Source organism: Gadus chalcogrammus, chromosome 4 (assembly GCF_026213295.1).
Source record: "Gadus chalcogrammus isolate NIFS_2021 chromosome 4, NIFS_Gcha_1.0, whole genome shotgun sequence".
NCBI classification, from domain to species: domain Eukaryota; kingdom Metazoa; phylum Chordata; class Actinopteri; order Gadiformes; family Gadidae; genus Gadus; species Gadus chalcogrammus.
This window is the reverse complement of record NC_079415.1, coordinates 34,182,693-34,194,002: the sequence shown is the minus strand read 5'-3', so window position 1 is coordinate 34,194,002 and position 11,310 is coordinate 34,182,693.

Sequence of the window (11,310 nt, the reverse complement as noted above, 5' to 3'; positions counted from 1 at the left end):
CAACCCAGTCGCCAAGAAAAAAAACGTCAGTGGTGTACGTTTCCATGAACACTGGATACGCAGCATTCAACGTAAAAAATAGCGTGTTATACCTACAGTATCCACGTGTGCCGCTGTGGAGGCGGGTTTCGGGGTTTGGGTTTCACGGCTTTCGCGGCAAATTGTGGACACGATTGTTTAGGGGGGGGGGGGGGGAGACTGTTGTTGACCGGGGAGGGGGGGGGGGGAGACGTTTGTTGAGGGGGGGGGGGGACACACGATTATTGTGGGGGGGGACGACGACGACGACGGACACGGTAGTTGAAGGGGGGGGGGGGGGGACACGTTTGTTGAGGGGGGGGGAGACACGTTTTGTAGGGGCACGCTCGACACGAGAGTGGTTTTTATTTAACGCTCGACAACGAGAGTTGGTTTTTATTGAACGAGACTTCACACGGAACAGCTGCGCGAAACGATGGTCACGTCACTCTCGGTGACGGTGTCGACAATAATGAACACACGGACAATGTTAATAGAACAACACACAACCACATAACATCCCGAACCCATTAACCCCACTTAATCAAACAACAAAACAAGTTAACAAAGCCCCATTTGTCAACTGAGAACCCAATTCCAGAATCCCCCGCGGCTCCGGAACACGGCGTAGCTTATATTAATCTTATTATCTGAATGGGAAATGCAATTTTAGGACAGATACACCATTAAACGCGTTTCTAATGACATTTCTAGCGAGAAATGTACATTTTCCTTACATAATCTTCAGTCAGTGAATGTGTATGATCTTTATTAATCCTTATTATCTGAATGGGAAATGCAATATTTTAGGACCGATTCACCGTTAAACGTGTTTCTAATAACATTTCTAGCGAGAAATATACTTTTTAATTGCATAATCTTCAGTCAGTGATTGTGTCTGATCTTTAGTTTTATAGTTATTAGGAGTTGATCGGCTCGCTCGCATGTTTCAACGACGTCAGGTTGCTTTCGCTAAACTAGCAGCTCACGTGCTTCCTGCGTTTGTGTTATTAAACTGTTACTTTATGTAACTTTTAATGATATCATCTTGTTAGAAACACGTATATCTGAGAGCAAACCCAGTCGCCAAAATCATACCTACGTTGACAGTGTAACGTTTCGTGAACACTGGATTACGTCACATTTCAACATAAATAGCGTGTTATACACACACACACACACGCACGCACATGCACAGACACACACACACAACACACACAAGCAAACACACGCACGCACAGGCACACAGACACAGACACAGACACACACACACACGCACACACCACAAACGGTGCATTTCGCTGCTAAACAACAACAAAAAAATTCCCTCAATATTATTACTTTCAAAACGTTGGCCAAAAATGGCCAATAATATCTTTTTTTTTTGGGATGCTTAGGACATTTTGGGTGGATTTTGAACGGTATGTGGGGGGCAGGTGCTGTCTCCCTGTTGACCTTTTGACCCGACTTCTGGGGGAATAGCTGAATCAATTCATTAGTCAATCAGAAGCATGTAAAATCTTTCCGGTGGGGTAAGAGGACGAACAAGGTGTCCTTCAACATCTACGCTTCCAGGCGATTGCAACGGTGCCACACATGAGCATATTCGAACATGTTAATGGTAGTAATTAGCTGTCGAAATTGGAGGCCTTAATCAATACTGAGCAGCTATTGATTTGCTTCCCGATAAAGATTTGTCACAAATGACATGTTATTTAGCATCTACACGTTGAGCTGAGTCCAATGACACCAAGAACGACACTCTAGCTAATGGTAACATGTATTTTACATGGTACACTAGGTCTAGGACATGATCTCGGTGTAGCAAGAGGCCGAGCTTGATCTCATTGGACTCAGCTTAACGTGTAGATGCTAATTAACATGTAATTTGTCAAAATTCTCCATCGGGAAGCAAATCTATAGCTGGTCATTATTGATAAAGGCCTCCAAATCGACAGCTAATTACTACCCCGAAACATATTCAAATATGATCATGTGTGGCACTGTTGCAATCGTCTCGAAACGTAGATGTCAAAGGACACCTTGTTTGCTCTGTTGCACCACCGGGAACATTTTTCATACTTCTAATGGATTGATTCATATTTTAAGGTTTCGGAGTGAGACTTTAAGTGGCTGCAGCAGAAGTGTTGAGGACGAAAGATGATATCAAGAGATTTATGAATATTCCCATTCACATTATGATTCTTCGTCGTAACATCCGACCAAACATCCTTTACATTCACAGAGCGAGATTATGAAAGTCCAGGCTCAGCAAGTGCTCCATCCGTTGCACCTGCACCCAGCGGCTCGCTTGCAAGATTTTGGCCTGAAGTTCTTCCCAGACCTCTACCCTAACAGTCCAATATGCATATCTGAGAATCAGGCTCTCTTCAATAATGACAAAAAATGTAATGAGAAATACAGATTCACTTTTTGTTATCTCATAAGCGGCGTGGTGCCGGCTCCTTTTGACCTTTTGACCCAGACTTCAAGACGTGGCCACAGGCCAGCGGTGTCTACACACATTAAGCCACAAATGTACACCTCCATCCCGCAAAAAATGGGCCTAGAAACTAACCTCTGTCTTATATACATTGACTGTACTGTTGGAGGTCACGCCCCTTTTCCAGCCTTTTCGAGATAGCTAGGGATGCTAAAATGTTGACACACATTTCCCGGGGCCCCGAGAACGACATATGCAAGATTTGTAGTTCTAGCCCATAGAGAAAAAAAGTTTTCCCAAATGGACTGTCATTTGGACAAAGCCCCTTCAGAAGTGTTGACTGCGAGACCTAATGGTTCAGAATGTGGTGGAAAAAAGTTTTTGAGATAGGAAGGTCCTACCGCCCTGAAATTTGAATACCATATTCTAGGGCCTAACTGGGACCCCCGCACCGAAACTTGGCCCGGTCGGACCCCGAGGGCAGGAAGGGGGGGCCTGCCCTCGGGGTCTGACCGGGCCAAGTCTCGGCAGGAAGGGGCCCCCCTTTCTCCCTCGGGGTCCGACCGGGCCAAGTTTCGGTGCGGAGGTCCCAGTTAGGCCCTAGAATAAGGTATTAAAATTTCAGGGCGGTAGGACCTTCCTATCTCAAAAACTGTTTTTCCACCACATTCTGAACCATTAGGTCTTGCAGGCTACACTTCTGAGGGGCTTTGTCCAAATGACACTCCATTTGGGAAAACTTTTTTTCTCTAAGGGCTAGAACTCCAAACTCGGATATGTCGTACACAGGGCCCCGGGAAATGTGTTTAAACATTTTAGCATCCCTAGCTATCTCGAAAAGGTCGGCAAAGGGGCGTGACCTCCAACAGTACAGTAAATGTACATAAGACAGAGGTTAGTTTCTAGTCCCCATTTTTTGTGGGATGGAGGTTGTACATTTGTGGCTAAAGGTGTGTAGACACAGCTGGCCTGTGGCCACGTTTTTGAAGTCGGGGTCAAAAGGTCAAAAGGAGCCGGCACCACGCCGCTTATGAGATAACAAAAAGTTAATGTGTGTTTCTCTCATAACTTTATGTCATTATTAAAGAGAGGCCTGATTCTCAGATATGCATGTTGGATGGCTAGGGTGTTGGTCTGGGAAGAACTTCAGGCCAAAATCTAGGTGCAACGAGATGGAGCACTTGCTGAGCCTGGACTTTCATAATCTTCGCTCTGTGAATGTGAAAGGATGTTTGGTCGGTTGTTACGACGAAGAATCATAATGTGAATGGGAATATTCTATAAATCTCTTGATATCATCTTTCGTCTCACCACTTCTGCTGCAGCCACTTACAGTCTCACTCCGAGAACCTTAAAATATGAATCAATCCATTAGAAGTATGAAAATATGTTCCCGGTGGTGCAACAGAGCAAGAAGGTGTCCTTTGACATCTACGTTTCGAGACGATTGCAACAGTGCCACACATGATCTATTTGAATATGTTTCGGGGTAGTAATTAGCTGTCGAAATTGGAGGCCTTAATCAATAATGACAGCTATTGATTTGCTTCCCGATAAAGATTTGTCACAAATGACATGTTATTTAGCATCTACACGTTGAGCTGAGTCCAATGACACCAAGAACGACACTCTAGCTAATGGTAACATGTATTTTACATGGTACACCTAGGTCTAGGACATGATCTCGGTGTAGCAAGAGGCCGAGCTTGATCTCATTGGACTCAGCTTAACGTGTAGATGCTAATTAACATGTAATTTGTCAAAAATCTCCATCGGGAAGCAAATCTATAGCTGGTCATTATTGATAAAGGCCTCCAAAATCGACAGCTAATTACTACCCGAAACATATTCAAATATGATCATGTGTGGCACTGTTGCAATCGTCTCGAAACGTAGATGTCAAAGGACACCTTCTTTGCTCTGTTGCACCACCGGGAACATATTTTCATACTTCTAATGGATTGATTCATATTTTAAGGTTCTCGGAGTGAGACTGTAAGTGGCTGCAGCAGAAGTGTTGAGACGAAAGATGATATCAAGAGATTTATAGAATATTCCCATTCACATTATGATTCTTCGTCGTAACAACCGACCAAACATCCTTCACATTCACAGAGCGAAGATTATGAAAGTCCAGGCTCAGCAAGTGCTCCATCTCGTTGCACCTAGATTTTGGCCTGAAGTTCTTCCCAGACCTAACACCTAGCCATCCAATGCATATCTGAGAATCAGGCCTCTCTTAATAATGACAAAAGTTATGAGAGAAACCACATTACTTTTTGTTATCTCATAAGCGGCGTGGTGCCGGCACCTTTTGACCTTTTGAACCCCGACTTCAAAACGTGGCCACAGGCCAGCTGTGTCTACACACCTTTAGCCACAAATGTACACCTCCATCCCACAAAAAATGGGGACTAGAAACTAACCTCTGTCTTATGTACATTTACTGTACTGTTGGAGGTCACGCCCCTTTGCCGACCTTTTCGAGATAGCTAGGGATGCTAAAATGTTTACACACATTTCCCGGGGCCCTGTGTACGACATATCCGAGATTTGGAGTTCTAGCCCTTAGAGAAAAAAGTTTTCCCAAATGGAGTGTCATTTGGACAAAGCCCCTCAGAAGTGTAGCCTGCAAGACCTAATGGTTCAGAATGTGGTGGAAAAACAGTTTTTGAGATAGGAAGGTCCTACCGCCCTGAAATTTTAATACCTTATTCTAGGGCCTAACTGGGACCTCCGCACCGAAACTTGGCCCGGTCGGACCCCGAGGGGAGAAAGGGGGGGCCCTTCCTGCCCGAGACTTGGCCCGGTCAGACCCCGAGGGCAGGCCCCCTTCCTGCCCTCGGGGTCCGACCGGCCAAGTTTCGGTGCGGGGGTCCCAGTTAGGCCCTAGAATATGGTATTCAAATTTCAGGGCGGTAGGACCTTCCTATCTCAAAAACTTTTTTTCCACCACATTCTGAACCATTAGGTCTCGCAGTCACACTTCTGAAGGGGCTTTGTCCAAATGACAGTCCATTTGGGAAAACTTTTTTTCTCTATGGGCTAGAACTACAAATCTTGCATATGTCGTTCTCGGGGCCCCGGGAAATGTGTGTCAACATTTTAGCATCCCTAGCTATCTCGAAAAGGCTGGAAAAGGGGCGTGACCTCCAACAGTACAGTCAATGTATATAAGACAGAGGTTAGTTTCTAGGCCCCATTTTTTGCGGGATGGAGGTGTACATTTGTGGCTTAATGTGTGTAGACACCGCTGGCCTGTGGCCACGTCTTTGAAGTCTGGGGTCAAAAGGTCAAAAGGAGCCGGCACCACGCCGCTTATGAGATAACAAAAAGTGAATCTGTATTTCTCTCATTACATTTTGTCATTATTGAAGAGAGGCCTGATTCTCAGATATGCATATTGGACTGTTAGGGTAGAGGTCTGGGAAGAACTTCAGGCCAAAATCTTGCAAGCGAGCCGCTGGGTGCAGGTGCAACGAGATGGAGCACTTGCTGAGCCTGGACTTTCATAATCTTCGCTCTGTGAATGTAAAGGATGTTTGGTCGGATGTTACGACGAAGAATCATAATGTGAATGGGAATATTCTATAAATCTCTTGATATCATCTTTCGTCTCAACACTTCTGCTGCAGCCACTTAAAGTCCACTCCGAAACCTTAAAATATGAATCAATCCATTAGAAGTATGAAAATAGTTCCCGGTGGTGCAACAGAGCAAACAAGGTGTCCTTTGACATCTACGTTTCGAGACGATTGCAACAGTGCCACACATGATCATATTTGAATATGTTTCGGGGTAGTAATTAGCTGTCGATTTTGGAGGCCTTTATCAATAATGACCAGCTATAGATTTGCTTCCCGATGGAGATTTTTGACAAATTACATGTTAATTAGCATCTACACGTTAAGCTGAGTCCAATGAGATCAAGCTCGGCCTCTTGCTACACCGAGATCATGTCCTAGACCTAGGTGTACCATGTAAATACATGTTACCATTAGCTAGAGTGTCGTTCTTGGTGTCATTGGACTCAGCTCAACGTGTAGATGCTAAATAACATGTCATTTGTGACAAATCTTTATCGGGAAGCAAATCAATAGCTGCTCAGTATTGATTAAGGCCTCCAATTTCGACAGCTAATTACTACCATTAAACATGTTCGAATATGCTCATGTGTGGCACCGTTGCAATCGCCTGGAAGCGTAGATGTTGAAGGACACCTTGTTCGTCCTCTTACCCACCGGAAAGATATTTACATGCTTCTGATTGACTAATGAATTGATTCAGCTATTCCCCCAGAAGTCTGGGGTCAAAAGGTCAACAGGAGACAGCACCTGCCCCCCACATACCGTTCAAAATCCACCCAAAATGTCCTAGAAGCATCCCAAAAAAAAAGATATTATTGGCCATTTTGGCCAACGTTTTGAAAGTAATAATATTTGAGGGAATATTTTTTTGTTGTTGTTTTAGCAGCGAAATGCACCGTGTGCGTGTGTGCGTGTGTGTGTGTGTCTGTGTCTGTGTCTGTGTGCCTGTGCGTGCGTGTGTGTGCTTGTGTGTGCTTGTGTGTGTGTGTCTGTGCATGTGCGTGCGTGTGTGTGTGTGTGTATAACACGCTATTTTATGTTGAAATGCGACGTAATCCAGTGTTCACGAAACGTACACTGTCAACGTAGGTATGTTTTTGGCGACTGGGTTGGCTCTCAGATATCGTGTTTCTAACAAGATGATATCATTAAAAGTTACATAAAGTAACAGTTTAATAACACAAACGCAGGAAGCACGTGAGCTGCTAGTTTAGCGAAAGCAACCTGACGTCGTTGAAACATGCGAGCGAGCCGATCAACTCCTAATAACTATAAAACTAAAGATCAGACACAATCACTGACTGAAGATTATGCAATTAAAAAGTATATTTCTCGCTAGAAATGTTATTAGAAACACGTTTAACGGTGAATCGGTCCTAAATATTGCATTTCCCATTCAGATAATAAAGATTAATAAAGATCATACACATTCACTGACTGAAGATTATGTAAGGAAAATGTACATTTCTCGCTAGAAATGTCATTAGAAACGCGTTTAATGGTGTATCTGTCCTAAAATATTGCATTTCCCATTCAGATAATAAAGATTAATATAAGCTACGCCGTGTTCCGGAGCCGCGGGGGATTCTGGGAATTGGGTTCTCAGTTGACAAATGGGGCTTTTGTTAACTTGTTTTGTTGTTAGGATTAAGTGGGGTTAATGGGTTCGGGATGTTATGTGGTTGTGTGTTGTTCTATTAACATTGTCCGTGTGTTCATTATTGTCGACACCGTCACCGAGAGTGACGTGACCATCGTTTCGCGCAGCTGTTCCGTGTTGAAGTCTCGTTCAATAAAAACCAACTCTCGTTGTCGAGCGTTAATAAAAACCAACTCTCGTTGTCGAGCGTGCCCCCCCCCTACAAACGTGTCTCCCCCCCCCTCAACAACGTGTCCCCCCCCCCCCTTCAACTACCGTGTCGTCGTCGTCGTCGTCCCCCCCCACAATCGTGTGTCCCCCCCCCCCCTCAACAAACGTGTCTCCCCCCCCCCCCCCTCCCCGGTCAACAACAGTCTCCCCCCCCCCCCCACTAAACAATCGTGTCCACAATTTGCCGCGAAAGCCGTGAAACCCAAACCCCGAAACCCGCCTCCACAGCGGCACACGTGGATACTGTAGGTATAACACGCTATTTTTTACGTTGAAATGCTGCGTATCCAGTGTTCATGGAAACGTACACCACTGACGTTTTTTCTTGGCGACTGGGTTGCGTATCGACACTTGATGTATCGACACAAGCCAACGGACAAATCCCGGAAGGGTTGTTTATAAAAGGGGCTCAATCATGGACATAAAAAGAAGGCCCAATCCGTCTTGGTTTTTATTTCATTGAACGCAGCCCGTTCTTTTGCACAAACAAAGCCATTGGAAACATGTCAAAAAGCACTGATGAATGCATATGTAACCCAGTTCCTGTTAAGGACTCTTATTCTGAAGGTGGAGAACGGAAGTGTCTTCGTGTGGATCGCTGTTTTGACTTTGTGTTGGGAGCGCTGGAAAGTTAACCGATTCTTCTTTTATACATAACCCAACTATAGGCAACAATAATTTGTACATTAGATTATTATTCATAGATTAGAATAATCAAAAGGAGATGAATAAAAAGACAGCGTTTACAGGAAGTGCGTCATTATTGCGGATCTAGGACACCGGCTGTTTCCCAATGTGAAGGCTGCAGCCTTGCTAATACGCGTCCTTGCTAGTCGCGTCCTATGGAGATGAGACTAGAGTGCTAGCTCGAGCGCTTCCTAGCGTTTGTAACGTTCAGACTTTGGAACGACTTGCTAGTGTGGAAGCGCTTCCGCTTCCGCTTTTTAATACTGCGTTTAAGCTTGTAAACACATGTGCGCTTATGAATAAAACATGGCAGCAATCAAGTTGATCGATATTTATTTGACTTTTGTCTGTTATGAATGTGATCATGTCTCCTTCGCATGGAGCCTCTTTGAGGAAGTCACAAAAGCTTTGTTGCGGTTGATCGAATCGTCTTTATTAAAAAAAAAATCCATTAAATTTTTATAAAACTAAGTGAAATTGTCTGAGAACTTAATTCATGCATCACATTTACAGTACGGTTGATTACTATTATGCAGGGGAAAAAAGACAAAGAAAGTGATAATCATGTATTTATTTGGATATATTATTTAACTGATCTGATTCATTCATATATAACTACAATCTACCAGTGCTTTGAACACATAAGTATATTATATAAAATACAATTATATACGTTCATTACAAATTACAAACATTGCAAATGATCGGTGGTGCATTCATTTGACAACATGTTTGTGCGCCACCCCAAGGTGCACAAAAGCCTCCGTTTGCTGGGCTGACCCTAAAAAAAAGATTAAACACAAACATAAATAGGTATACATAAATAATGTAATCTTGTGAGCGAGTACATTTAAATTGTTGACAGTGGTGTTTAACACCAGCTACGTCCATGCAAAATATAGCAATGTATCATTAAGTTGCAAAAACGTTTGAAAAGTGGCACAGGTCTTTAACTTGATTATTTGCATTAACATGATGAATCTATAAAAACCAATACGGAACAAAATATTTCTGAAAACTTTAATATAACTTCACTTACATTTGAACGTGTAATGCTTTCCCCCATTTTTTATATACCCGTGCGGCGTGTGAACGCAGTGGATTGTGGGTCGTTTTGGCTCGCCAAGGATGCAGCATGGACATAATAAAGGATGGACCACGGACTGGAAAATGGCCGCCCATTCATTCCTATACAAACTGCTCAGTGGCGCATGGTAACATACAGGAGCGATTGGCTTCCGCGTTATGCGGCCAAGACACGTGGGCTAGTCCGTGACGTACCGGATGCAGAAATATAGAACTGATACCGTAATGCACCGCTTCTTTGTCTTTGGATCTTTTGAATATCATGTTCTTCAAGGAAAGAGGGGTCGAATCCAAAGGAATAGCTTTAAAGAGATACTTTATTTGTATAAAGTATTTTCGGTATGGTAAACTGATGCTCTGAAGTTAAGAGAGATTGAAGATGTGCCTTAGCACGTGCGAGAGTGTTCTCCTAGCTGGTCCAAGACACTAACCCACCGTCCTAGCTGCCTGAGAGTTCTACCTGTCTCCACATGGGAGGCTTTCTTATGGACTCGGAGGACCGGAAGACTTGGAGAAAACCGGTGGGACGTAATCCTCGGTTTTCCTCGCTTGGTCTGTGGTGCTGCCCTCTGTGGATAAAGTATCTATTGCAGCCTTCAGTAAGGCTCCCCTTGTGGCTATGTATGGTATTTACGGCTAATATGTTTGGTCTTCATTGGATGTGTGGGTAGCTTAGATTCTTAAAATACGTAACAGTCCCTCCTTGGTCATCTCAGATGACCATACAATAATATTTTAAACATAAACCATTTACCACACCGAAAACATAGTCAAATTAGGATCAACACCATCTACCGTTGTGGAAAACTCTTGAATAGAGGGAAAAACCACAACGGGCTCATAATACTGAAATGGCATCCACCTTGTGGGTCTCATTGGAATACAGGTCATTATTTAACAATACAACAATGAACATAAATCTTGTTATCATACAATCACATGGCCAAATATCACACAAACAAAACTATTCATAGAAATCCTGAGCTAATACTTTTGGTTATGTGCTACAAGGCCATACAATTTTCATCATGTGTAAAAGTAAAGTAAAAATTGGTAGACATAATACAATTTTAAAATTTCAAAATAATTGACAAGCTATCATGGATTTGGGGGGTTCAGGTGATCTTCGTGTATTGGTGCGCCGGTTCATGTGGGTGGTTTGGGCATAGATTTGGGGGGTTCAGGTGATCTTCGTGTTTTGGTGCGCCGGTTCATGTGGGTGGTTTTGGGCTTGTTATTATTGCAGTCATTGTTTTTTCTGTCGCCGTCTGGCCTGTAATTCATGAACCCAAGACTCGTCCCTCCTTGTCAAGGGCTCAACTCAGAGGGTTACTCCTACATCATGGGAGCCTTCAAACAGGTTCTCCGTCGTCGTGTCAGTAACAGGTGGCCTGTAAAACAATCGCCTCAAGAAGATCAACTGTACCATTATTAATGCAGCGATTCAGAAATAACGAGTTGTACTCACAACCAAACAATACTATATAATAACAAGCACAACTCGTCTTGGTGGTTCAATAATTAATTATTCAAGTAAATCCAGGATATTGATTATCTTAGACACAGGTGCTACAAATGGTGGCATTTTATTCTATATATTGTAATTGGATAGGTTCAGG